Below are 12,530 nucleotides of genomic sequence, written 5' to 3'. Positions count from 1 at the left end.
CATTTGAATCGGGTTGTGGTTCCGTTGCTTATGTTGCAGACTCACGGATCAGATATCCACTCAACCCCAACTTGATTCCCATTTTCTAATATTAAGTTATTTATAACTCGTTGAAAATATTTCCAAAACTTGGGTGAATCATAAGAACACACAAAATTAATTTTAATAAAAAGAAAATGCTTACCTACATTAATTATATCAAGTTTGACAGACTTCTGATCTAAGACAAAATACCTGTTGCATTCACTTAAATCTACCAATGTCGAACATGAATTTTCGTAAAAAATTATCCTTGTATTTAATTTAAGGAACGTCTTTATCATAGTTGATAAAGACGTCGTATTTTCATAAAGTCTAACCAGTGCTGGTCTAGAAATATTTAACGATACTCGTGTTAAAAACCTCTAATTAGTGCCTTTTAACAATGACCGATTCATTTGTATACAAATTATGTCAACAAGTAAGATCTCAAACAAATCCACGAATTTTTACTCATATACTTTAATATAATTTAAATCAATGTGAGTGATTCCCTCTTACAATATGTTGTGCCTATTTCGATACATTTCTGTTATCTAACTTTATTTAATTTAAGATATTTATTACTTTAAAATTTACCATGATTTTGTTGTGTACATACCTACAAAAGAATATTATAGAATTGCATTCAATTTGGTCAATCAGCGTTCGCCAAGTACTGTTGTATGAAATATTAAGGAGAGTTAAATAATTGTTCTTACCAAATTAATTAATAATTTCACATAGAAATATTAATTGAATTATATAAATTTGTCGTCGGCTAGCTAAATAAGCACACTTCGTTATATTTATAATTTATGGTTATACATATTATTATTATTTGTTGTCCAAAGTCATATAAATAAATGGAAAGTTTTATTTCAATATTTTTATTTTATTTCACTTACTACCTTTTGCCATTAAACATCATTAAAGCTGTTGTTTACCTGTTAATTTTATAGATATTCATTGATTTTTGTAGCTACCATAAGATTATGTAGTCTCGCCTTATCAATAATTATCGCATTAAAAAAATATAATTATATTCACATAATTATTTAGATATTTGTTTGAAAAAACAGAAACAGCAAACACCATCCTTTTACCAAATAAATCATCAACATAACCCTTTTTGCACCCTACGATGCATAGGGCACTGCGTCTCGATTGTTTGTTATATAAGGTAATCAAACGTACACTTTCGATGCCAGTCCAAATAAACATTGGTAAAAATATCACATGTTAATTATATTGTGTATAAATTATTTAAAAAAAACTATTTCTGATTTATGGAAACGATTTATAAGACAACGTTTTTATTTAACCAGTTAATTTCAGATTAGATTTTAATAAAAATAATCAATTTTGACATCTTTTATGTAATCGTCTTCATGGGCGCTGTACATTTTAATTAACTTAATTAATAATTAGGTAACTTTGAATTATTTTTAACTAATAGACTAAAATTTTATATTTTTGATGTTTAAAGCGCTTACTTTGTGGAACATTATCATTTAATATATTAAAATAAAATCACTTTGTTTTTTATATACCTCTTTAATTTTTATAATTTGATTACAAACTAGTTTCGGCAACACTATGTCTTCTTTAGGGTTAATTACAAACTAACATAACATTTATAAAATTTTCACAGTGAGGAAAGAGTGGGCGTGGCTACTTTACCGAAACTAGTTGGTTATCAAATTATAAAAATATAAGTGGTACATAAAAACAAAGTAATATAATTTTAAAACATTAAAATTAATGGTTTATAAAAATACAAACCATGTATTAAAATACAAACATTTGTACAACATGACTGCGTAGATTACATAATATAAAGAGATGCCCTTTACAAGTCATAAGCAAACCATCTTACAAATATTTTTTTCTTTCTAAATAATGCTTACGTTGCACAATAGTGTATTTTCACAAGTCGGAAATAACGTTAAAAATATCATTTATATTTTGAGCGGATTTAAACGATTTTAATAATGGAAGTATCAAGGTATTCAAAGCAAGTACTGATTTATAATTTACGGTTTTAAAAATGAACACAAACAAAACAGCTTGCAATTGGCATCACGTCATTTTGACGTCACGCGTTATGCTCGCTGACTGCGCTTCTAATAATCATTGCGTATAAAGTTTGGTGCCAAAACGTCATGCGTGTTGTTTGTCCCAAGGGGCGCGAAACGTCTCGTTTTCGGGTAATATTTATCCGGCGTCGCACGAAAAAAATATTAATATAGTTACCATCGTAATTTTTTTGCTTATTTTTAAATTTAAAAAGAAGTAAAAATACCCTTTTTCCTGGAAAATGGGTTCAACGCCGATGGTCCTGCTGTTACTATCGCCAAATTTGGACCTCTGGTTGCATGAAAGAGGTAACATCACCTACCACAAAGCAGTTTTTCCGCTCGTCTGGAATGCAGAGTTCCTTCAAGTATTAAAGAACAGTGTTAAGCATTAACCAACAGCATTTCCAAAAAAGTTAGCCATTGAAGATTTTTAAATAATAGTGTAATGTTATCGTTTTATATAAAATATCGATCAGAAAGCTGCTTTTAGAATGAACTATAATCTTTCAATTTTTTTGTATGTTTTCAAAAGTTACAAAAGGAATATGTACATAGTTCACCTGTACTACTATTAAGCTCAAGACAAGACTAATTTCAATATTTTTTTAGATTAAAGTGGGCCATAAAATTGCATAATTACATAAAAAATATCAATATTGTGTTTCATTTTCAATAAGATTCTGATAAGAAAATAATTATGAATATGAAATGTGTGTGGTTAGTAAAACAAATATGAACTTGTCAAATACTAGTAAAAACTGTAAATAAATATGATCGATGAATTTATTTTATTTATTAAATTATTGCATATATGCATACCTATTGCCAGGGAATCTTAAGAGTATTTTAACATGAATTTTGAGTGCTTTCTGGTTAGGTAAGTATCCATCTGACATGGCTCAACCTGTTTTGAGATGATTGTATTATAATGCACATTAGTTAAAAAAACGCGAAGGTATAACTTATTATGTTTCCATCGATATCTACAATTAAAATATTCGGAAACTTTTCAAAAGCTGTAAGGCATACCTACGAGCTTAAAACTTTTATAAATACTTAGGACTTTTATAAGCATTGAACAAAAAGTTAAGACAATATCAAGCTTCTTAAAATGAAACTGACAGAAACTCAAAACAACCTACCAAACAAATCAAACCAACAAGTGTTTTAATTGTTTCCCAAAAAGTTTCAAAAAAGCTACAAAAAAAAATTAATTAACACGTCTTTTCGTGATAATATTTATGAAATTAATCTCTTTTTTATTTAAATTTAAAATACTAAAATATATGCACTTTAGTGATCTTATTGCTGAAAGTAATATCTTTCACCCGACAAAAAACAGACTCGTAAAAAATACATCAAAATTTGAACACTTAAACAAATATACATGTAATAAATTACCTTTTCAAATTACAATCCAACACCTCGTTTTACAACAACTTAGCTCCGATTTCCTAAGCTATTAACAGCTCTTTGAAAACAGCCTCATTGAAAACAAAGCTGAAAAAAAGCAGGATGCGATCGTAATGTCACGTCATGCGTGTAAATAAGGACTATTCAGAAAGAACACTCAACATCCCAACTAAACTAAGAGGTAGAGGCAGACCACTAGCAACATGGGGGCTTAATATCGAGAAGAACTTGGCGGCACCAGACGTTTCCACTGTGACAAATAATGAACAGAAAAACTTGATGCCTGTGTACAAGAGCCCGACCCTGGATGAACCGGAATAGTGGCGCAGGGAGAAGATTTGAAAACTAAACCACCACACACCCAAGATTCTTTCGAGATTCCTATTCTTGGAGCCGCACTCCCGGTTCTTTTTAGAAGCTACCATTTTCTGTACATTAAGCATAGTACCTAAACACCTATAATTTTACCACACGAACTCCATGCATCTATGTTCTGTAAATAGATTTTGGTTTTAACACAAATCGTTTTAACCTCTCTAGTTATTTACATAAAATATTCTTAAAATCATGTTAACAACTTAACAGTCATAAAATACAATGTACGTAAGTAAGATCTTCATAGATAATCATATATTTGATACCGAAATGCAAATTTGTATATCGTATCAAAAAGACGACGAGTCTATCTGATCGTTAGAGTGGATATTAAACATAGTTACGAGGGAAAACTGTGCTTCATAATCAAAATTAATTCTTAATTGTTTTTGGTTGGATTAACTTTTATTGGCTAACAACGGTTATATTTTTATGATTTTTACAGCCAATTATTTAAATATGCAAATAATACAAAGTGAAAATTGTATCATTAAGTGGAGGAATTCTCGTTTTATGACGCCCATAAATAATGTTTAATTTTAATTTCTCATGTATTAAGGCTTGATTTACTGCCATAAGTACCTTCCATCCTGGTAACTTTCTTTGTTTTGAATGTTCGCAGCGTAATATTTAATATCGTAGTACAATAATTACTTTTATTTGTAACTAATAAAACACAACCAAAGTGTCATTTTTTTTATTTTTTTTATTATAGATATTCTAATATAGATGGAGAACTTTTTTTAAGAGAGGGAATGTGTTAAACAAAACATCTATGAGTTTTTTTTTTTCAAATACACTCGACACAAACATAAAAAAAAGGTTCGAACCCCGCTTACCACAAGGTTTTTTTTTTTAACGTGATTATTTACGACTTTAATTCATGATTTAATGTATTAATTTGATGTTACAATACGCCCAAGGGGCATTTATGAAAACAACGCAGGTTAGTAGAAACATTGTTAGTAATAATTTGACAAAAACAGAAAAAGTTTTTTTTTAAAGATAAGCGAGAACCGAAAAAACATTCTGTAATGTAAAATTGAGAAATTAAAACCAGAGAAAAAATTGGATGAGAAAAAAAAGTTTTTCATAAAAGCCTAGACTTTTACACGGATTATGGCCGAATTTAACTGTCCAATAAAGAACTTTGAATTTTACACAGTGTTTCAAGGCATCATTAAAACCAGATAAGTTAGAATACTTCCGTCATTTTACTCGGGAGATAAATACAATAATTACATAGAAGCACATGTTGAAGGAAAACGCATTGTACGGAAAATTCGTATCTCCATTTGGCAGGACAGATCGATAGATTACTGCTTTTCGGTTAAAAAATACCAAAATATACTAGACTTAAATAATTGCAAAAACAAACGTTGTGATGTTGTGACGAGACCTGTGGGTCACACGGACAGTTAAAGGTGACTGAGCAAGACAACGATCTGCTACAAGATATATCGACCAAATAAAACGAATTAAATTCCTCATTAAACGCTACCCTCAACTTGAGCAAGGAATGGATTTTTATTTTTTTAAAATTTTATTTTTATTTCATTTTGTTTATTCAAAAAAACAACAGCAATACAAAAAATAATCACAACATTATAAAAAACATAAAACAAAACCAAATCAGTTTTTCACATAACTACAATTATAAAAATCCAGTTCAGTTAGATATTAATTCGTAGAAGTGCATGTGTGCGAGTTTTTTGTGTGAGGATGCGTGTGTAAGTGAGTGGAGTGTGGTTTTGGTAGGTATGTGAGTGTATATGCGTGTGAGGGTCGGTTTATGGACAGAATGAGCGTGTGTTTGATATAAGTGAATAGAAACATCTTAAATTTATAATGTAGAAATACATATATTTTCATAAAGAAACATAATTTTTTTCATAAAATAGTTTTTTAATTCTTGTTTTAAAAGTGGTTTTAGTGCACCTAAATATGTCTATGTTATAAAAAAATACCTTATGATTACGCGCCAAGCAAATCAGAGGAGAGTTCTGTGCATAGTTGGTGCAAACTGTGGGTACATGGAAAAGAGATAGATTCGTGTGACGGGTGCGGTAGCCAGGTACATTAAGGGCCAACTCAGAAACCAGAACAGGACTATCAAGACGTCCATTAAGAATGTCATGTTAGATTGCCATATCTAATACCAAACGACGATCCTTAAGATGCGTATCATACAGCTAGTGCCTGAATCCACGAAGACCACGACGATCAGTATTGACCGAGAAGATAAATAATAATTTTAACTTTTGACTAAAGCTCGTATTACATGGGTCAGAAAATTCTTGCACTCTTTTTCTTGCACTCAATTCTTGCAAATTCTCGCACAAGGAGTCTTGAGGCAAAGCTTGTGTCAATTTCTGAAATCGAAAATTGTAAGTAATCATACGCAATACATAGATATTTTCGGCGCCATGACAGATAACGGGCAGTTTCACCGTTGACCAAACACTACTAACAATTTATTTTTCGCGACCAGCATCAGGTTTCTAAAATAACATGGAACCTCATTGAATCAATCAATTTTTCCAGAAAAGATGGAAAAACGTAAAGTTCAAAAGTGCAGTGAAACAAATATGCGTTACAGTCGATAGTAAACAATATTACAAGATAAAGAGAAGCGCACGCACGTTTTTTTATGCGTGTATAGATTCAATTATTCATAAGTTCAATTATTTGTTAAAAAATAGGACGTGTTCCAATTTTCCTAAATTTGACCACAGATTTCACCCAACTTGTGTATTCGTGTATTACAATATTTCTGTGGTTTGGATCTAAAAAGGCCAATGTCAGATTTTATATTTTTCTTGCCAATGTTTTGTAGAGGGTCGATGTCAATTGAAAAATATATAAAGTTAACTATTTTATATGCACATACATATTTGTGGTAATATTTTTCAATAATATTCGTTATCAAAAAAGGCAAAGAGTTCATTGTAACCCACAAAATAGCGAAATAATTACTCTCCTCTAATATTACGATTAACGCCATTGGCCCTTTTAGATCAATAAAACGGATTTTGTACTATTGACTGAACCCATGTAATAAATACCAGCTTAAAATTATTAATTTTAGATGTATTAATTTTAGCTGGGACATAATTTTGAATTTTGACAACAACTGTTATCATGTCAAAATCAGATGCGCTAAGATAGGCCCTTTACTCTTTTATCTTAATATAGCAGTAAACATTTAACAGTCATAATTTTTATAATTTTTTACGCACTACCACTATACATGTTGGTACATAATATTATAGTACAACATATTTTTATATCTTATATCAGATTGAACATAACAGGAAGTAATAAAGCTTGTTTTTACTGCATAAATTTTGTTAAATTATGCATTCAAATGTGGATATATTTTTATAACAATTAATTTTTATTGTATGAAATTAACAACCATTCTTTACTTACTTGAGTTTTGATAGTTGTTTTAACATATTAAACCTCTTTGAAAATAGTATATGGAAGTCATCAGGCTTTATGACTTGTCAAATGGTGTTTAAGTCTTAATGCTGGAACTGCTGGGACACCTACATAATTTGAACAAATTAATACGTGCATTGGTTATAATTTTGGTTTCCGGCAAACAGTTTATAATTAGACAGCGGAAAGACTAAAACTTCCTCTCACTTCTGTTCGCTGTACTTCATTATCCTAACGCTCCTATATACCTCTGTAAACAAATTCAGCGCTTATTGATTCGTGGTATACCTCTTCATTCTAATTTACAAAGCACTCTCTTAATACCCATCCACAATCCGGTGTCCATGCGGCTCGACTGTGGAATCATTTCGCATATTTAAAGATATTTCAACAATATCTCTATTTAAATCTCGTCTGAAGAAACATCTCCTATCTCTTCCTAAATCTATCCTTCTTGTCTTACCCCTTTATTATTTTTCCTCATTGAGTACTAGTATTAATATTGTGCAATATATATACAAATGTTGTATTTTCTATTTTTGCCTGTCTTTAGATTTTTTTTTTCTATTTAGTACGATTTGAGACTTCAATTATATTAATACTTTTTCATTATTGGATGGTTGGAAGAAATTTCCATTTGGCAATAGGTTTGCCAACGTACAATTTGTATCATGTACAAAAAGTTATATAAAAACATATAATCTTATTTTAAGATGGTTATGACAGATTGTGACGTTTTGATTAAATTTGGCAAATTGGGTTTTTTCTTTTGTCACATGTCTTTTGCTTGTTTTGATATTTTGATAAAAAAAGTAGCTGTTTATACTGTTTATACTGTTATTTAGCTATTTATACTGTTATTATTACTGATATTTATACTGTTTTCAATATCATATATTTTAATTTCAAGTCCTAACGGTGAAGTGGTTATCATTATTATGGTCAACACGTTTGCCTACTATACAAGAAGTCTTGGGTTCAAAATTAAGTCAATTAAAATACTTAATCTTTACATTTGATGCTATCTTAAAATTAAAAATAACAATCCAAATACAAGAAATACCATTAAATACTTTGAACAATAACTTCATATGATATAATATACATACAATATAATATACATACGATATTGAAAAAAAAAATTCAAGTAAAATAAATGGCATTAAATATTTACTTATTTATTTATTTGACACTTTATATACATATACAATAAATATACATATAAGGGCGGGCATATTGCCTTAAGGCAATTTCTTCCTACCTACCCAAACCGTTCAGTTCGAGAAAATTATAAATACGTGGACATATTAAATCTTACAATTTTATACAAAAATTAAAAGCAAAGATTAACAAAAATAAACATATACATAAAAAATAAAAAATAACACTATACTATGAAGAGAGGAGAGGGAATGGGAAGGAAAGAAGAAGGATAAAGGAACGATTTAAATATTTAGATAGTGACATTTCAATCTTGACTTAAATGTAAATAAAGAAGGGGCGTCTCAAACATTAGTGGGTAGATTATTTCACAATCGAGCGGCTACTACTGTAAAAGAGGAGGCAAGAAAATTAAAGCGATGATAGGGTATTAAAAACTTACAAAACAAATAAAATATAACTCATACATATGAAGTTAAAAACATATACCAGAAGACAAAATAGTAATATCATAAAAATTATTAGAATGTAGTAATAAAACATTATTGTTATAATAATTTTAAATAAGGAATATTAAATGTAAATCAAATAATCGATAATGTAACAAAATAATTATTTAAACCACAGATATATGAATATTTAAACAATATAAAAATAAATAAAACAAAGTAAACCGTAATTCAAGATAAATATAAGAAATCAAAGCAATAAGGGAGACAATAAATTACTTTATTTGATGAATTAATGCGTGAGAACTGAACCTGAAGAACTATGAGCCTTACTTATAAACCTGTTGTAAAGTTACGCCAAGGCATAGTGATAAAAGATAAATGGGAATATCATCCTTATTATAATGGTAAAATCCAAATTATTATTATTATTATGTGCATATATATGTATATCAGGGGCGAATGCTCCTTATAATCGATTACATGCAGCTTACCATATTTTTTTGACACCGAAAGTAACGTTTTATTTTACAGTATTATAAGGAAAAAACTTTTCCTAGGTGAGTAAATTTATATCATATTCCTTTATTCTATACAGCGACCAGTTGCGCCTCTATTGGCCAAAATTATTACTACTGGATTACACAAGATTACTCTGCTGTCTTGAAAACACTAATTCAAATACGTCTTTAACCTAAAACTTTCATTCATTGCTTTCTAAGTACGAAGGTGGGGGTTCGAGTCCCTAGGGGGATTATATTTTTTTTGCATTTATGTTTTTTTAAATTGTATTTCTTAAATCAAATGTTTGTGCTACATTAGAAAATATTTTTACTGAAACTATTAGCCACTGGAGCCATTTATTACGGATTATTTATCAAATATAAAATAGACTTGTTTTTTATTTGTCATTCTACCGCGGTGGACATTATATCAGAATTGTCGTAGCTTACCAATTTAAAAACTCACCGCTCGCCTCTGATGTATATGCCTGTGTATATTAATTTATTTTGTTTTTTTTCCCCAAATGTTGTAATTTTTCAATTTCCCATTGTTTATTTGTTAATTATTTTTAATCTGTTACGCTTTTTTGTATCTATTTAATATTATTTTGTACACTTGCCAAACACAAGACTGACATTTTTTGACAAGTTCCACCTAAATTGTTTTGAATATTTGAGTTTGTCCAAATGTTTGTCGACAAAATACAGGATCTTACCCCCTGGGAAGTCATTTAGATTAAAAAAATACAACAGGGATGGAATATATTTTTTTTATGTACGCTTTGATGTTTATGAAAAAGTATAAAATAAATAAATAAAACGTTCCCCATCTCTATTGTCATATGTAAATCTGAAAACGGGAACGCTTTGCACGGTATACGTTTAAATTAATGAAAATTTGATTAGATTCTGAAGTTTACGTTTGATAATGATCATTTTGATTTATTATTTAAATCGGCCCTTATTTGATCGGCTCTCTCTTCCAGTTTGATAAATCGCTGAAATGTTCATATCATTAAAAGGATCGTAATTACATCAAAGCTAGCTAACGCCTTATTATTATATACCGCTAAAATATTCATAAAACCATCATTGGGCTCATAATATTATGCTAATGGACTAGTTTAGAAATATAAAGCTGTTTTTAGGTTGTAGAAGTTATTATTATGGCGATGACGTAGTTAAGTTACGAATAGCGATGTATTAAACGTGTAATTAAGCACGATTAATAATTGGTAGTTAGCACAGTGGATTTATTGCTTTTTACAAAAGTACCTTGTACTTACTTACCCATACAATTAATAAAATTTGTACTTAACCATATAACAATGAAACGGTAACAGTTTTAACGATGTTAATCGATTTTGTAAACTTTAAAATTACTTTGTAATTATTATTTATTTATTTATTTTAAAACTTTTTGTACGACGAATAAGTACTTTGGCGGATTTTTTGCTAAAATCAATATCTTCCAGCCAACCAAAAAACATATTGGTCAAAAATTTATACTAAAAAACAAAAATACATGCATAAAAAAATATATTTAATTGAAAACAACAATTTTTTTTAAATTAAAAGATAAAGCTTGGACTTATAAACTTTAAAAAAAAAACATAACGTTTTACATATCAAAGTATGAGGAATGTGAAATGTGGAATATAATGGAAAGAGAGAGAAAGTGGTACCAACGATAGAAAATGGATTAAAATTTGTATTTTAAAAAAACATTAAAATACAGGGAGTTTAGGATTCTGAGGATATATAGTAATATTTCAGGCGTTTCTTGAAGGTGGCTACAGAAGGTATATTTTTGATAAGAAGAGGTAGGGGGTAGCCCATTCCAAAGTCTACCTTCTTGAATGAAAAATAATAAATGCCAAAACAATAAAAAATCAACAGATGGAAGAAATAAAAAATATATATGTTCAAACGTAGGCTTTTTCCATTCTCGGTGAATGTGACACTGTGTGTAAAGTGGCTCTCAAACTAGCCAATAACATATCAAAAGCCCTGTAAACTCCCCAACTTCTTCATTCCCTTCTCTAAAACGATCTCCTTTTCTATTGCTATATGTTAATCTTAATCTCTCCACTTTCAGTAAAACCTGGATCCGGAAATTTGGATAAACACACATTAAATTCTTCAAAACCCTATTTGCCATTAGTTAGAGGATCTTAGAGTTAAGTAGAGTTAAGATCTTAGAGTTAAGAGGATCTTAGAGTTAAGTATCTCGATAAAAAATGGAATAATTAATTTTACATGTAAATTGATAAATACCTTACACGTAATTACTTAACTAAGAAAGGGCTTTGTACCCCTGTAAGTTGTAAGCAGGGCAAATTTTTGAACACACAAAAAAAGGTAATAAGTCAAAATTACCAGTTCCAGATATGTTTTAATATTATCGAATAATGTCGTCCATTCTTTTTAAATATTGATGGTAAGATGGGTGCCGGTCTTTCCATACAAAGTTATTTCCCGCCATCTTGTGACACCGCTTTGCAACGAATCATCAAATGGCTATTGTCGACTAAAAACTGGCAAGTTTAAATGACAAAATTAACATTATCATTGTGACATGAATTAAACAATGGCAATAAATAGCAATTTTTTATTTAATATAAATCTGAAATCAATTTAATCAGTTTACTTAATTAATCATTATTAGTGAAAGAGGTTTAGAGTAAATATTATTCATTTTATGATTTGCACATAGATTATTATATCTTTCAATGTTTGTGAACTGAAAATAAATTTATGCATAAATCACGGTATTCATTTTTTTACATGGGTAATTTTTCAAGATAACGATGTAAGATATCTTGAAAAAAAATACATTTATTAAAAAACGTATGTAGTATACATTTTTCATACAAGACTTTAAATAATAAAATAAAAATGTACATTGTTGAAAATTTCTTCAATCAAATGTCTGCGTGGGCCATTCCTTTTTTTTAAATGAATTATTTACAAGCTAGCATAGTTTTATGAGTGAAAACCTAGAGTTACTTTGAAGGTTTATATATTTATATTATATATAATTATTTTTTATAGTTATTATTCATATTATATACTCATATGTATCT

The sequence above is a fragment of the Micrasema longulum genome, unplaced genomic scaffold, assembly GCF_059751315.1.
Source record: "Micrasema longulum isolate JH-2025_06_02 unplaced genomic scaffold, ASM5975131v1 h1tg001170l, whole genome shotgun sequence".
NCBI classification, from domain to species: Eukaryota; Metazoa; Arthropoda; class Insecta; order Trichoptera; family Brachycentridae; genus Micrasema; species Micrasema longulum.
This window is presented reverse-complemented; position numbering follows the sequence as displayed.